The 17,629-nt window shown below is 37.5% G+C and overlaps 1 protein-coding gene across 5 annotated transcripts in view; it reads right to left on the bottom strand.

The window, feature by feature from the left end:
- PROS1 (protein S) overlaps nucleotides 1-17,629 on the bottom strand; it is a 106,955-nt gene that overhangs the window by 81,367 nt on the left and 7,959 nt on the right. The gene's annotated exons all lie outside the window — the stretch shown is intronic.

The raw sequence follows: 17,629 nt of genomic DNA, 5'->3' as shown, positions 1-17,629 counted from the left end.
GAGAAATATAAGTAAGCACCTCCATCTAGTTCAGGATTAGACAAGAAGAAGGCAGGAAGACAATAGGCATTATGGTTGAGGCAGCTAGGTAGCATAGTAGATAGAGTGATGGACCTGGAGTCACAAAGATGAGTTCAAATCCAAGCCTTGGACACTTACCATACTTAGTTATTGCAGTGGATAGAGCACTATACCTGGAATTAGGAAAACTTTAGAGTATGTGAATCAGGAAAATCTGAGTTCAAATCTGGCCTCAGACACTTACTCTGTGACCCTGGATAAGTCACTTAATCTCTGTCTACCTCAGTTTCCTCATCTGTAAAATGAAAATTATGATAGAACCTACTACCCCAAGGTTGTCCTGAGGATAAAATGAGATATTTGTAAAGCATTTTAAAAACATTAAAAGACAATGCAAATGTTTTCATCATCATCTCCCTTACTAGAATGTGAACTCCTTGAGAGAATTTTCCTTTTTTTTTTTTTAATTTTGATTCCCTAGCACTTAGCAGTGCCTGGCTAAGTAAACAATAAATACTTGTTGACTGACTGAGCTATATTCTGCATAATGTGTGGTCTTGGGGAGTCTATTCCTTTCTATTGTGCCCAATTACCTCTCAGATGCCACCGATATAAATCCTTTCATCTCAAGTAGGGAAGAAGCAGAAATGTTAGTTGATATGCCTGGCTAAATCTGGCAATCAGATATATCAGATCAGCTTTTCTAAAATTACTTCCTCAGTCCCCATCAAGTCAATTGCAGCAAAACAGTTAGCACTTTATTGTCCTTGGCGCTTTACAAAAGCATTTTTTCTAAACTTTTTTTACACGAAAGCCTGTAGGAAACTAATCATAGGATTATCAATTTAGAGTTAGACCTTAGACCTTAAAGGCCAACCTTCTTATTTTATAGATGAAGAAATGGAGGCTCAGAGGGTAAAATTATTATATTTCACTTGGGAAGGTGATATAAAACTTAAGAACCTTATTAATTATCTATTTATACTGACTAAAACACTACAATACCTCATTCTTTACAGGGAAACCTTCAACATCATTTTTTTAAAGAAGATTCCTTTCAATTTATTATTTTTTCTAACATTATTTTTTTTTACAATTACATGTACAGAAAGTTTTCAACATTCACTTTATAAGATTTGAGTTCCAAACTTTTTTCTCCCTCCCCCCTCCTCAAGACAGCAAGCAATCTGATATGGGACCTCAATATCATTGAGAAAAGTATAAGTAAGCAGAGAAGAGATAGAGAACAAGGAAACTAAAAAGAGCTTCTCAAATGGGCAAATAGATTCCTATTTGAGAAGCAGTTTGGCTTAGTGTCTAGCATATTAGACTCAGAATTAGGAAGGACTGGATTTAAATCTTGCCTTTGATATTTAGCATGAAAATAAGCAAGTCATTTAACTTCTCCAAACTTGTAGTAGGTGGCTGGAGGCCACCTAGACATCTAGGTGGCTCAGTGGATAGAGCACCGGAGCTGGAGTCAGGAAGATCTGAGTTCAAATTTGACCTCAGATGCTCACTAGCTGTGTGACCCTGGGAAAGTCATTTAACTTTTGTTTGCCTTAATTCACTGGAAAAAGAAATGGCAAATACTCTAGTCTCTTTGCCAAGAAAACCCCATATGGAGTCACAAAGAGTTGGACACAGCTGAATGACTGAACAGCAAAACTTGCTTCCTCATCTGTAAAATGGGATAATAATATTAGTACCTGAATCAGGTTTGGTGAAAGGCTTAAATGAGATAAGGTATTTAAAGTGCTATAAAAGTACCTTTTATCCAAAAATTCTGATATGATTTCAATTAGCTTTCAAGCTGTGTGACCCTGGGCAACTCACTTAACCTGTTTGCCTTAATCCTCTAGAGAAGGAAATGGCAAAGCACTCCAGTATCTTTGCCAAGAAAACTCCAAGGATAGTATTGGCATGATGGTATCATTAAGAGTCAGACACAACTGAACAACAACAACATTAGCTTTCAAGGAGATTGCTGCTACACTTAATAAACTTTGTAAGAGTTTGTAAATCAAACTCTTTGTTATTCTAAAAAAAAAGTATGGTGGAGCAACCAGTCCTTACTTGATGTTGTAACAGAAAATATCATTGCAATTAAACACTAATTAAGCACCCACTATTTCCACTCTGAGCACAAATATGTGTGCATGCATGCACTTGCTCATGTGTGCACACACTCACACACACACACACACAACACACACACACACACACACACACACACACACACACACAGAGTCCCTGCCTTCATGAAGCTTACATTCTGCTAGGAGCATGTACACAGATAAATACCAGGTAAGTGAAAGGAGAAAACACTAACTACTAGGAAAGATTTCTAGATACGAATTATACTTTGATGCTTCAAAACTGAACACTTTAAAATATTATGAAATGCTTTAAGAAACTCAAAGGAGGATGGGGGGCAGGGAGAGCCAAAATGGTGGAGTAAAAGCAGTGACTTACTTGAGCACTCCCCCAAACCCCTCCAAATACCTATAAAAAAATGGCTCTAAACAAATTCTAAAGCAGCAGAAACCACAAAAAGACAGAGTGAAACAAATTTCCAGCCCAAGACAACCTGGATGGTTAATCTGAAAGGTGTATCGCACTGGGCTGGGAGCGCAGGCCACAGCAAACCTGGAGCAGGCCTCAGAGGACTGAATCACAAGCAGCTGTGGTGGTTTCCAGACTTCTCAACCCATGAACTCCAAAGACAGTTTAGGTCAGTTGGAAAAGTCTGTGTCTGCAGTGAAAGAGAGAAGCCAGGTGGTCTCCGCTATAGCTCCCGAGCTTGGCCCCAGGATGGCGGCTGCCTCCTGAGCTTCTGACTCACAGACTGAGGGGGAATCGAGTGGCTGATCAGAGGGAGGTTGCAGGGATTTTTCTGCTGGTGCAGGATTCTCTTGCTTTGCCTGTGTTTGGATCTGGGTCACAGTTCTGGGTGGCGGTCCTGGGGCGAGGAGGGACGCTGGAGTGGTGAAGCTTGTAGTGGTTGTAAAGAGGACAATCTCACAGTTCCAAGACAGAAAAGAGTGCTTGTGGTCACTCACAGACCAGAGCACAGGCCAGGAAAGGAGTAAACATGTCGCCCTTAATCATACCACCTTGGAAGAACTGAAAATTTACAGATCCCTAGAAGTACCTCTGAAAACAGGGCACAAGATACCTGAAGCTTGGGACAGTACATTCTCCACACTAGAAGCAGACTCCTACCTTAACAAAGAATTTATAACTCAAGTAATTGGCCGGGACCATGACCAAGCAGCACAAAAAGAGTCAAACTATATTATCTTACTTTGGTGACAAAGATCAAAACATACAACTAGAAGAAGACAATGGAGCCAAAGTTCCTACATCCAAAGCCTCCAAGAAAAATATGAATTGGTGCCAGGCCATGGAAGAGCTCAAAAAGGATTTTGAGAAGCAAGTAAGAGAAGCAGAGGAAAAACAGAGAGATGCTAAAGGAGACCCCAAAAAAAATATTGAAGAAAATGACACCTTAAAAAATAGCCTAACCCAAAAGGCAAAAGAGGTCCAAAAAGCCAATGAGGAGAATGCCCTAAAAAGAAAAATCGGCCAAATGGAAAAGGAAGTCCAAAAGCTTACTGAAGAAAATACTTCCTTAAAAATTAGAATGGAAAAATTGGAAGCTAGTGACAATTTGAGAAATCGAGGCACTGTAACACTAATCCAAAAGAATGAAAAAATAGAAGAGAATGTGAAATATCTCACTGGAAAAACAACTGACCTGGAAAATAGATCCAGGAGAGAGAACTTAAAAATTATTGGACTGTCTGAAAGCCATGATCAAAAAAAAGAGCCTAGACATTATCTTTCAAGAAATTATCAAAGAAAACTGCCCTAATATTTTACAACCAGAGGGCAAAGCAGATATTGAAAGGATCCATGATTACCTCCTGAAAGAGATCCCCAAAGGAAAACTCCTAGTAATATGGTAGCCAAATTCCAGAATTCCAAGGTCATGGAGAAAATATTGCAAGCAGCCAGAAAGAAACAATTCAAGTATTGTGGAAACACAATCAGGACAACCCAAGATTTAGCAGCTTCTACATTAAAGGACCACAGGGCATGGAATATAATATTCCAGAGGACAAAGGAGATAGGATTACAAACAAGAATCACCTACCCAGCAAAACTGAGTATAATCCTTCAGGGGAAAAAATGGTCATTCACTGAAATAGAGGACTTTCAAACATTCTTGATGAAAAGACCAGAGCTGAATAGAAAATCTGATTTTCAAATACAAGAGTCAAATGGAACATGAAGAGGTAAACAGGAAAGAGAAATAGTAAGAGACTTATTAAGGTTGAACAGTTTGCATTCCTGCAGGGAGAGCTGATATTTATTTATAACTCATGAGTCCCTTGTCAGTATTAGGGTAGTAGGAGGGAAAAAAATTATATGTATGTATAGATAGATAGATAGAGGGCACAGGGTGAGTTGAAGATGAAGGGGTGATGTCTAGAAAATAAAATTAAGGGGTAAGACAGGATTATACCAGGAGAAGAAGAAAGGGGGAAGTAGAATGGGGTAAATTATCTCACATGAAACAGACAATAAAAGACTTTTACAGTGGAGGGGAAATGGGGGAAGGTAAGAGGGAATGAGTGAATCTTATTCCCATAGGATTTGGATTAAGGAAGGAATAACATACACAATGTGGTATGGAAATCTGTCTTACCCTACAAAAAATAAGGGGGGAAGGTGACAAGAGAGCAGGGGGTTGATAGAGCGGAGGGCAGATTGGGGGAGGGAATAATCAAAAGCAAACACTTCTGAGGAGGGACAGGGTCAAAAGAGAGAATAGAATAAATGGGGGGTAGGATAGGATGAAGAGAAATATACTTAGTTCTTCACTACAGGACTACTATGGAAGTGTTTTGCATGACTACACATCTATGACCTGTATGGAGACACTTGCCTTTTCAATGAGGGTGGGTGGGGAGGGAGGAAGGGAGAAAATTTGTAACCCAAAATTTTAAAAACATACGATAAAACAAACAAATAAAGAAAGAAAGAAAAGAAAAAAAAAGAAACTCAAAGACCATAAGATAAGAAACTACCCAATATATAGGAAGCAAGAGAAGGATAAATGCAAAACAATTAAGATGACAATATCCTAGACTGAGCTCTAGATCATTTGAATTTGAAGTACAGGTAGTAACAGCTGGCATTTATTTACTTTCAGAGAAAATGATCTGGTGATACAATTTAGGAACCCATTCAAATTTTGGTATAGATATGACAAAGAAAAGGGTAATGAATTGCCAGTAGTAAATAACGACAAGAGTAAAGGGAACCATTGCTCTCTTCAAGAATTAATCAGATTCTTGAGGTGGAAAACAAGGGACAGCATTCCTCTTCCCACACTAGATATACTATTGTTCAATTTACAGAGGTAGCATGACTATCTGAATGTTCCCAAACTGTTACTAACGAATACTGTTATCAAGAAGACTGAGAGGGCCACTCATTACCCTAGGCAAGGCCTCTTCACAAGCATAAGGGATTGTTGTTCTAAGCCCACAGTTGGTGGAATGGACATGTTTTGGGGAAAGGAGGGGCGTGTGTCTGTGTCTCCCTGCACATGGTTGGGAGACAGCGGCCTGTGATTCTGAGCTATACAACTGTAAAGAGTAATTTCTTTTAACCCCCTTCTTTCTTCTCCGAAAAAATTTATGTGACAAATTGGCCCTGCTTCCTGGGGTTTTGATGGAAAGTCCCATTAGTTGACTCTGTGATGTAGTCAAACCTCCTTGTCCATTTGACCCTCTCACATTGTGGGACACCAAAACACACCTGGTTTTGACGTCATGTAGCAGGAGATGCAGCTTGGGATGTTTTGTTTGGGGTTCTTTGACTTGGGTTTTTGGCATGTCTTCTCATTTACATAACTAGTTCCCTGGGACTGTGTTTATGTTTTGAAAAGGAGCAAGCAAACTTTCCTGCATATCTTAAAAAAGCAACTATAAAACAATTAGTATGGTTTTGTAACATCCTCTCCTACCTCTCCCAAACAAGAAAAGTATTAACTAGTAGCTCTCACAAGACTTTGCAACAACTAAGATCTTTATTTTAAACAAAATTTCAAGTGACCCTGTACTATGAAATACTTTGAAATAGTTACTTATATTTTCTTTTAAGGATAGGCACTGGACCTGTGATTTTGCTGCTATAGGGAACTACTGGTTGAGGAAATTCCCTTTTCTGCCAGTGCAGTTTAGAACCTTCTCTGCATTTTATAATCTTACAGAATTGCCTAGAGCCCTGAGAAAACTCTCAGGGTGACTTCCTGGGGGTCACATAGGCAGTATGTATTAGAAAAAGAACTTAGAACCAGGTCTTCCTGGCTTCAAGACCAGTTCTTTATCTGCTTATACCATGTTGCCTCTCTATATAGTATTAAATGACATGACTGATTTGAAAAAAATCTTATATTTTCTGACCACTTTTAGTCAGAATTCAATAACATTAAAAATAATGTTAACTATATTATTACAATACGTGATGAAACTTCTGTGCATCAGTTTTTTCAACTATAGGTGAATAGAGATAATAATATCTGTACATATGAGATGCAGTGGTGTAATGGATAGAGAATTGGCCTTCCAGTCAGAAAGGCCTGTGTTCAAGTTATTTCTCTGATTCATACTGGGCTAGACAAATCACATGAAATGGTTTGTAAATATTTTAACTATGTAATTTTGGTTTTGCCCTCTACCAAATTAGTAGTAAAAAGTGAAAAAAAAAGTTTTTTTAAGTCCTAGAGAATTGCCTGAGGTTAACCTAGAGGTTAACCAGCCTCACATAGCCAGTAAAAAAAAGAAAGCAGCATTTTAAACCATGCTTTCAAAATTCCAAGCTCAGTACTCTATGCCATGCCATGAATCCCAGTCCTCATTACAACTTATTGTTGTTTAGTTGTTTCAGTCGTGTCTGACACTGGATGATCTCATCTACTGTTTTCTTAGCAAAGATACGTGAGTGGTTTGCCATTTCTTTCTCCAGCTCATTTTCTTGAAGCAAACAGGATTATGTGACTTGCCTAGGGTCCCACAGCTAGTAAGTGTCCAAGGAAACTCAGGACCTCCTGACTCCAAGGCTATTGCTCTATGCCACCTAGCTGTCCCATACCTACCAATAGATGGCAGGGGCTGTTTGATTTTTGTTCTTTCTCTACTCCCTAATAGACTAGCTGGCACATAAAAAGCATTCAAAAATGCTTATTTGATTTATTGATTGCTGTTCCCTCTCAAAGTACTATCTCTATCTAGGGGAAAAGGCAGCAAACATTTAAGTGCCTACTATGTGCTAAGCACTGTACTAATCACTTTATAAACATTATTTTATCACTTATTATTTATCTACCAGTTATTGTTATAATTATTACTTTTACCTTAAAGTATCACAGAAATGTAAGAAGTTATACTTGTTTTAAAATTGATAACACTGTTAGAAATAGTTCATCTTGTAAGATGCTTCACCTCAATTTAAAATTTCCCCATTTCTGATATACTTAGTCCATTTGGCTGGACTGTTTTAGTTCATATTTTCTTTTAAAATATTTCATAATTTTATCTATAAATTTACTGTTTTGTTTGTAAATATCTCTGTAAATGTGCCAGAACAGGGGACTCTTTTTTTAAGTTTTGGTAACATAACACACACTGTGTATTAGGATCACTAGAAGTAAGCACAAATTAGAGATAATATTTGTCATCTTTGGCATCTGTGAGACCTGGTAGGATAAAACCCATGACTGTATTATATACCTATGGATGGGTGTATGCCTTATTCAAAATAAATAGGATAGGTAAAAGATGGAGAGTAGCATTGGATATCAAAAAGTTATACTCATTTGAGAAAATCCAGGAACCAGAGAGAGGAAGCATAGTGAATAGCATTTGCATAATAGTCTCTGAAGGAAGAAATGGAAGCAATTTTTTCACTGAAATATAGTACAGATCACCTGGACAAAAAGAGGAAATAGATAAGGTATTTGAGAAACAGATGACAAATATGGTACAAAGGTATAATGTAGTAATAATGGGGGACTTCAATTATCCAGGCATCAGCTGGATCTCTCACAATAATTGTATCCTTTTAAAGGTAGGAGGGCCAACAAATGTAAATTTTATATTGGATCTGATTTTTACTATTAGGGAAGAACTTGTTGTTGGGTTAGAAATAATTGGAATCCTAGGGGGAAATAACCCCTCTGTCCTTGAGTTTGTAAGAGAGGAGAGGAAATTTAGGCATAGTTCCATGTGTACCTTAGATCTGTGCACACAGATTCCAAAAGTTTCAGAGGAAAAACGGATAGGATCATATCAACTATAATTCTTCAAGGAAAGTCAGCTCAGGAGCAATGAGAGATGCTCCAGAACAAAATGTTGAAGACATAGAGGAAAATAATTCCAATGAGGAAGGAAAATAGGATTTATTTGAAGAGATCAATGTGGATGCACAGAGAACTACTAGCTTAGATTAAAAACAAGTAAAAAAAAGTGAAGATAATAAAAGCAAGGACAATTAAAAGAGGAAGAATATGAGACTATTTCACAGTCCTCTAAAAATAGTATTATGAGTGCTAAAATTTGGTATTAGGCTGGCGAACAAAGCTAGAAATAACAGCAAAACTTTTTTTAAAAAGTTACATCATGAGAAAAAGAAGAATCAAATAAATGATATGACATACTTGGGTAAATGGAACGAGACCTAGCAATAGAGAAGACAAAGATTTATTTTGCTTTTCGTTTTCTCTGCCAAGGAAAATGACCTTTGCAGTGAGCCTAACTTCAGTTCCTAAAATTTTTTTTAAAAATTCTAGAACAGATTATAAAATACTTAGAAAGGAAAGCCTTGATTACAAAGAGCTAGCATGTCTTTATCAAAGAAAAGCATGTCAGGCTAATCTTATTCCTTTTTCTAAAAGGGTTACTAAACTGGCAGATAAGAAAAATACTACGGACCTAATTTAACAAGATTTAAGCAAGGAATCTCATATTATTCTTGTAGAGAAGACAGAAATAGGTGTGCTAGCCAATATTACAATTAGATGGATTCAGAACGGTCTGAATGGCTAGACTCAAAGAGTTGTTAATGGTTCGGTGTCAGCAGGACACAAGATTTTGGTAAAGTACCCCAGTAATCTTGGTAGTCCTCATGCTGCTTAACATTTTTATCAGTGACTTACATAAAGGCATATATGGCATTTTTGTTCTTGAGTCATTTTAGTCATATCCAACTCTCTGTGATCTCATTTCAGGATTTCTTGGCAAAGATACTGGAGTGGTTTGCATTTCCTCTTCCAGCTCATTTTACAGATGAGGAAACTGAGGCAAACAGGGTTAAGTGACTGAGGTTAAGTCTGAGTATGTGTCTGAGGCCAGATTTGAACTTAGATCCTTCTGACTTCAAAGTCCAAATTCTACTCACTGTGCCACTTTGATGCTCAATAGATGGCATACTTATCAGATCTGCAGATGAAATAAAGCTGATATTGATGTCTAACATCCTACATTAGAGTCAGGACCCAAAAAATCTCGACAGTCTAGGTAGGGCACTGGGTTTAATATAATTAAGATGAAATTCAATGAAGATAAGTATAAAGTCTCATACTTGGGTGTAAAAACTCAACTTTGCAAGTAGAAGATATGGAAAATATGGCCAAAGAGCAGTTGTTCTGGGGGAAAAGAAAACAAAAAACAACCCAGATTGTTTGTGTTCAATACAAGGAGAATCGGTTTAAGAAGATAAACTGCAGAATATCCAGAAGTCAACCAGGAAAAGGAAGGGCCATGAATCCATGTCATATGAGGACTGGTTGAGGACCAGGAAATGTTTAGCCTGAACAAGAGAAGACCCGGTAAAAAACAGGAGGAAGCAGCATAAAAGCTTTGTTCAAATATTTGTAGGGTTCTCCTGTGGAAAAGGGATTATATCTATTTTGTTTGGCCTCTGAGGGCAGAACTAGGAGCAGTGGGTGAAAGTTGAAAAGAAGTAAATTTGGGTTTTATATCAGGAAAAAATTCTACAGAAACAAAGTACAACTGTCTAAAATGGAATGAGACATTTTGATTATTATTCAGTTCTGTCTCCTTGAAAATCTTTTAAGCAGAGGCTAGATAACTACTTGTCACGTATATGATCATAGGAATTCTTCTGAGTATGGCTCAAACTAAATGGTCAACAAAGTCCCTTCCAACTCTCATGTCTATAAGTTCTTAATTCTGTTAATTCTGTAATTACTGTTCTAGGCCAACAGAAAGCCAGCTTCTGGCCCTTCAAATGATCAGTGTCCAATGATTCTTCTCATCAGTTAAATGCCCACACAAACACAAATAGCAAAGTCCATGAGTTGGCTGTGTATGTTTGTCTTCTATTACAGCATTTTACTTCAAAGAATTACTATTCTGACCACCATCTGTAGCACCTCTCACACTCTCTCTGGGTAAATCAGTGTTGTCTATCCCTTCTTCTCTTCCCCCAACCCACCCACCTGCCACAAACATGTTCATCTGAATAATGTTGTATAAAAATTTCGATATAGACACTTAGCGTTGACATCAAGGAGAACTAGGCTTTGGTCTTCCTTCTGACACATACTGGCTGTGTGACCTTGGATAAATCACATACTCTCTTTGATTTTCATCATCCTCAAAATGAGAGGGTTGGATTAGATGACCTCCAAGGTCCCTTCCAGTTCTAAACCTAGGATCTTATGATCCTATGATTCCACCCTTTCCCCTTCCCCCCCCAAAAAAAAAACCTTGTCTCAATCTATACCCCACATTGCCATGCAGATGCTACTTTAGGTCCACTAAGTAAATGATGTTTTAGAAGTGGACCTTCTGTGATTTTTTCAATTTTTAACAATAATTTATTTTGTTTTTAGTTTTCAATATTCACTTCCATAAGATTTTTTTAAATTTATTTTTTTAATAATTTATTTTAGGTTTCAACATTCACTTCTATAAGATTTTAAGTTTTAAATTTTCTCCCCCTTCCCAAGATGACATATAATCTGATATGGGCTCTACTTATATATTCATGTTAAGCATATTTTCACATTAGTCATGATGTATAGAAGAATTAGAACTAATGGGAGGAACCACAAGAAAGAAGAAATAAAACAAAACAATAAAAGAAAAGGAGAGCAAACAGTATGCTTCTATCCGCAATCAGACTCCATGGTTCTTTTTCTGGATGTGGATAGCATTTTCCATCATGAGACTTTTGGAGTTGTCTTACATCCTTACATTACCGAGAAGAGCTAAGTCTATCAAAGTCAGTCATCGAACAACGTGGCTGTTATTGTGTACAACATTCTCCTGGTTCTGCTCATTTCATCAAACATCAGTCCATACAAGTCTTTCCAGGCTTTTCTGAAGTCTGCTTGCTCATCATTTGTTATAGCACAACAGTACTCCATTACATTCATATGCTACAGCTTGTTCAGCCATTCCCCAATTGGTGGACATCCCCTCAATTTCCAATTCTTTGCCACCACAAATAGAGCTGCTATAAATATTTTTGTACATGGGGGCCCTTTTCCAATTTTTATGCTCTCTTTGGAATACAGGCCTGGAAGTGGTATTGCTGGATCAAAGGGTATGAACATTTTTATAGCCCTTTGAGCATGGTTCCAAATTGCTCTTCAAAATGGTTGGATTAGTTCACAACTCCACCAACAATACATCATTTTCCAATTTTCCCACATCTTTTCCAACATTTATCATTTTCCTGTTTTGTCATGTTAGCCAATCTGATAGGTGGGATGTGGTACCTCAGAGTCGTTTTGATTTGCATTTCTCTAATCAATGGTGATTTAGAACATTTTTTCATATGGCTATGGATAGCTTTAATTTCTTCCTCTGAAAACTGCCAGTTCATATCCTTTGACCATTGGGGAATGACTTGTATTCTTATAAATTTGACTCAGTTCTCTATATGTTTTAGAAATGAAGCCTTTATCAGAGACACTGGTTGTAAAAATTCTTTCCCACTTTTCTGCTTCCCTTTTAATCTTGAATGTATTGGCTTTGTGCAAAAACTTTTCAGTTGAATGTAATCAAAACAATCCATTTTGTATTTCATAATGTTCTCTATCTCTTGTTTGGTCATAAATTCTTCCCTTCTCCACAGATCTGAAGGGTCAACTATTCCTTGTTCTCCTATATCTAAATCATGTACCCATTTTGACTTTATCTTGGTATAGGGTATAAGATGTTGGTCTATGCCTAGTTTCTGCTACACTATTTTCCAGTTTTCCCAGCAGTTTTTGTTAAATAGTGAGTTCTTACCCCAAAAGCTGGAGTCTTTGACTCCAGATATCTATTATCTACTATCTACCATCAGTCTATGAAGTAGTAGATTGCTATAGTCATTCACTATTGTGTCTTGCATACCTGACCTATTCCACTGATCCACCACTCTATTTCTTAGCTAGGGCCAATCAGTTTTGATGATTGCTGCTTCATAATACAATTTAAGATCTGGTACAGCTAGGTCACTTTCCTTTGCAGTTCTTTTCATTAGTTTCCTTGATATTCTGGACCTTTTGTTCTTCCAGATGAATTTGTTTTTGTTTTTCTAGCTCAAAAAATATTTTTGGTAGTTTGATTGGTATGGTGCTGAATAAGTAAATTAATTTAGGTAGAACTGTCATTTTTATTATATTAGCTCGGCCTACCCATGATATTTTCCCAATCATTTAGATCTGACTTTATTTGTGTGAAAAGTGTTTTGTAATTGTGTTCATATAGTTCCTGGTTTTGTTTGGCAGGTAGACTTCCAAATATTTTATAATGTTTACAGTAACTTTAAATGGAATTTCTATTTCTATCTCTTATTGTTGGGCTTTATTAGTAATATATAGAAATGCCAATGATTTATGTGGCTTCTGTGATTTTTTTCATGGAAGTTTTTTGGGGGAAGAGAAGGAGTGACAATTCTGTTTTGGACAGGTTGAGTCATGATGTCTCCAGGACATCCGGTTTAAAGGAGCTGAGCTGAGTCAAGAGTTGGAGTTTAGAGTTAATTTTCCATTTTGGTCTTATGTACAATTCAAGGTGTCTCACTGATATGGATCTCTGGGCTTGTGTTCACCTGATATTTCCTACAAAGACTCTGACAAGTCTTTCCTGTGGCTGTGGCTACCAAAACAGTTGTTGTGTTAACAGACTAATATGATAAAGTGTCTGGAGTGCTGAGTGAAAAAAAGGGAGACCCCAAAAGAAAAAGTACTGAAACAATAAAACAGATGATTAGAGAGCCCTCATTCACTTCCCCTGGTATGGGGACAGAAGCCACTTCCATTAACTGTCCCACTCCTCCAGAGGTTTTACCTGTCCCTTCACCCTAGAAAGGAATGGAACTGAAATTGGAAAAAGCTGATTTTGGCTGCAGCTAGCGTCCCCCAAAGGTATTCCCTCACTCTTTGTTCTGTTCTTTCATCACTGTCATTTGTTTCCTTTTTATAAAAAGAAAACTTGAAGCCACTGATCCATGTTATGTGCAACATGGATAAATAAAATCAGCAGCAGGGGAAATATGCAAGTCTGGGTGAAAAAGAGACACATTTTGCTTGAGCATGAGGCAAAATGCTGATTTTCACTGGGAGATCACAAATGCTTATTTACAATAGTTTTCCTTAGCCGATCATGTAGATAAGCAGGAGAGGTGGTGAGCACATACAGAGACTGATAACCTAAAGTAAATCAAAAGCCCCTAGACAGATAAGCCTCTTATTTCAGATAAGCTCTTTGCAACATAGATGTGAACCACCAGAATTCAGGAAAGGAAGATTCATTACTATGTATATACTTCATGAACCCTCTTTTGGACTCTATGCGGATTACATAAAAATTATCCCTTTTCCAAAACTCACATATTGTTTGGTGATTCCTGTATTAATTTAAGGCATATACCAAACAATCAATCTGTGATTCAGTAAGTAATTAGTAATCTCCTACTATGTGCCAGCCCTCACTTTACATAACTATCTGTATTAGCTATCATTCTATATCTAGCTTCCCTTTTGTATCTACCCTCCTAGAGAAAGCTTTTACCTCGGTTTCTGCTTCTTCTTTTCCCACTCACTTCTGAACTCTACAGTCTGGCTTCCACCCTCATCATTCAGTGGAAATTACTCCTGTAAAGTTAACAATGACCTCTTAGTTGTAAAATTTAAATGTCTTTTCTCAGTTTTCTTCCTTCCTGACCTCTCTGCATCTGTGAACCAAGCTCCTCCTTGGTATTTTCTCTTTTCTAGGTTTTCATGATATTTCTCTCATGGTCTTCCTCTTGAGTGCTTCTTTTGATGGATCTCCAACCAAGTCATGCCATGTGTACTCCAAGGCTCTGTCCTGGACCTTCTACTCCTCCCTCTATACGATTTCACTTGGTGATCTTACCTGTTTCTGTGGGTTCAATTAATATCTCTAGGCAGATAAATCTCTGATCTGCCTTACCCTCTCAGTCTCACATCTCCAACCTCCTATTGAACATCTCAAACTAAATGTTCTGCAGATATCTTAAAATCAACATGTCCGAAACTGAAACTTATTATCTTTCCCCCAAATCCCCCCCTTACTCCCAGCTTTCCTAACATTGTTGAGGATAACACCATCCTCTCAATCATCTAGGTTCACAACTTAGGAGTCATCTAATACTTTATTCTCACTTATCCAACATGTCCAATCTGTTGGCAAGTTTCATCACTTCTACTTTTACAATAATTCTCACATGCATATATATATATATATATATATATATATATATATGTATATACACACATATATATGTGTATGTAGATATATACTATATATATACACATACATACATATACATATACACATACATATGTGTGTATATATATGTATATATGTGTGTGTGTATATATATATATGTATATATGTGTGTGTGTGTGCGTGTGTGTGTGTGTGTGTGTGTGTGTATGTGTATCCCTTTCCCTCCTCTGACATAGATGACACCTTAGTGCAGGCCCTCATCACCTAATGGTTGGACTATTACAATCCTTTCTGATTGGTCTCCCTGGCTCAAGTGTCTTCTTGCTCCATTTCATCTACCACTTAGCTGCCAAAATAGCAGGTGTGACTATGTTACCCCCATAGTCAGTAAACTCCAATGGCTCTCCATTACCTCCATGATCAAATATAAAATTCTCTCTTTGGCTTTTAAAATTATTTTGCAACCTAGTTCCTTCCTACCTGTGCAGTCTCTTTAACATTTTATTCTCCTCCACCTGCTCTCCAGTGACTCTGACTTTCTTGCTTTCCTCTTCCTTGTTCATGAAACTCCATCTCCAACTCCATGCCTTTTTATTGACTGTCCCCTATTTCTAGAATGCTCTCCCTTTTGTATTTTTGTCCTGATTTCTCTGGCCTCCTTCAAGTCTTAGCCCCTATCCTACCTTCTGCAAGAGGACTTTTCCTCTTCTCTTCAGTGGCAGAGCCTTTATTACATATGGCATATGTACACATGGTTGTTTGCTTGTTGTATCCTCAATTAGAATGTGAATTCCATGAGGACAGAGTCTGGTTTTGCCTTTCTTTGTATCCCCAGTGTTTTGCCCAGTACCTGGTACGTAGTAAGTACTTAATAAATGCTTCTTATTATTATTGCCAAGTATTGGGGCACACAGTTATAATGAATGAAACACTCTCTACTTGCAAATAGCTTGGGGAAGACAAGCATAAATAAAAGCAATTATAGAAATATATATATATATATATACATATATATACATATATATATATATAATTCAAATTAATACAAAGTAATAAAATACAAGCTAGACAAAAACTGAGGGCACTAGCAGCTGACAAGGCTTCATGTAGAAGATTGTAATTGAGTTGAATCTTGAAGGAAGAGAGGGATTGTGTGAGATAGTGGTGAAGAAGGAGTGTAGTCCATGCACAGGAGACAACTAGTACAAAAGCGCAGAGATGGGAGATGGAGTATTAGAATCAAGAAAAGTCCAATTTGTCTAGATCACAGAATGCAGAAAGGGGAGTTATGGACAACAAGCCTGGAAAGACAGCTGCAGGGCAAGTAGTGAAGGGCTTTAAAAGCTAAACAGAACTTTTATTTTATCCTAAAAGTGATAGGGAGTCACTAGATTCAATTAAGTAGGGGAGCAATATGCTTACATTTATACTTAAGAAAAATCTCTTTGGAATCAATGTGAAGGATAGATTGAATTAGGGAGAGACCTGAGACAGGGAGACTGATTAAGAGACTTTTACAATCATATAAATAAGAGGGGACGAGGTCCTTTGCTAAAGGGTAAGCTATGAGATGCTAGAGTTGCTATCGAGGTAGTAATTGCAAGATTAAGAAACTTATTGGATATGTGGTGTGAGACAGAGTGAAAAGTTGAAGGCAAATACCATTATTATGAACCTGAGAAATTGAAGAATGGTCAGCAAGTCAATCAACAAGCCTTTATTAAGCTCCTACTACGTGACAGGTACCATGCAAAGCACTGGAGATACAAAGACAGGCAAAAAACAGCACTTGCTCTCAAGGAACTTGAAGTCTAAAAGGGAAAACAACCTGAAAACAACACTCTGCAAAGAAGATATATTCAGAATAAGTTGGAGAAAGTCTCAAAGACATTAAGATTAAAGAGTACTGGGAAAGGTTTCTTAGAGAAAGTGGGATTTTAGCTGAGACTTGAAGGAGGCCAGGGAAGTCAGGAGGTAGAGCTGAGAAACTACCAGGGAAAATGCCTAAAGTCAGGATGGAGTTTCATTTTTGAAGAACAGAAAAGAGGCCGGTGTCACTGGAGGGAAGAAAACAGAAAAAGCGGGAAGGGGCCAGGTTATAAAGGGCTTTACAGGATTTTACATTTGATTCTAGAGGTGATAGAGAGCCACTGCAGTTTACTGTATAGGGAGTGATGTGGTCACATATGATTTCCTTCCTATGATTTAGGAAGATAAATTTGACAGCTATGTTGAAGATAGAATGAGGCAGGGAGACCAACCATAAAGCTATTGCAATAATGCAGGTATGAAGTTGGTAGCAATGTCAGAGGAGAAAAGGGAAAGTATACAAGAGATGTTACAAAGGTAAAATCAATAGACCTTGGCAAAAAGTTGGATATGAGAAGTGAAGAGAGAGTGACAACTAGAAGAAAACACATAGGTTGCAAACCTGAGTGACTGGGTGGATAGTATTACCCACCACAATAATAGATAAGTTAGAAAGAGGGGAGGGATTGGGAAGGGAAGGAAAATTAATTCATTTTTAAACATGGTAAGTGAGTTTAAGATGTCTATAGGACAACAATTTTGAAATGTCTAAGGGGAAGCTGGAGATGTAAGACTGGAAGTCATGAGAGAGGTTGAGGAGAATGCAGACTAAAAAACAACCTTCAGATTTGGCAATTAAAAGATCACTGGTAACTGGAGAGAACAGTTTCAGTTGAATGATAAGGTCAGAAGTTAGACTGCAGAGTTGATGAATGAGTGATAGGTAAAGAAGTGAAGACAGCATATGCAGACAGCTTTTTTTTGTCTAGAGTTTGGCTGAAACAGGAAGGAAA

This window comes from Phascolarctos cinereus, unplaced genomic scaffold (assembly GCF_003287225.1).
Source record: "Phascolarctos cinereus isolate Bilbo 61053 unplaced genomic scaffold, phaCin_HiC Scaffold_7;HRSCAF=346, whole genome shotgun sequence".
NCBI classification, from domain to species: domain Eukaryota; kingdom Metazoa; phylum Chordata; class Mammalia; order Diprotodontia; family Phascolarctidae; genus Phascolarctos; species Phascolarctos cinereus.
Note: the sequence above shows the minus strand (reverse complement) of the source record. Positions and strands in the feature narration are given on the sequence as shown.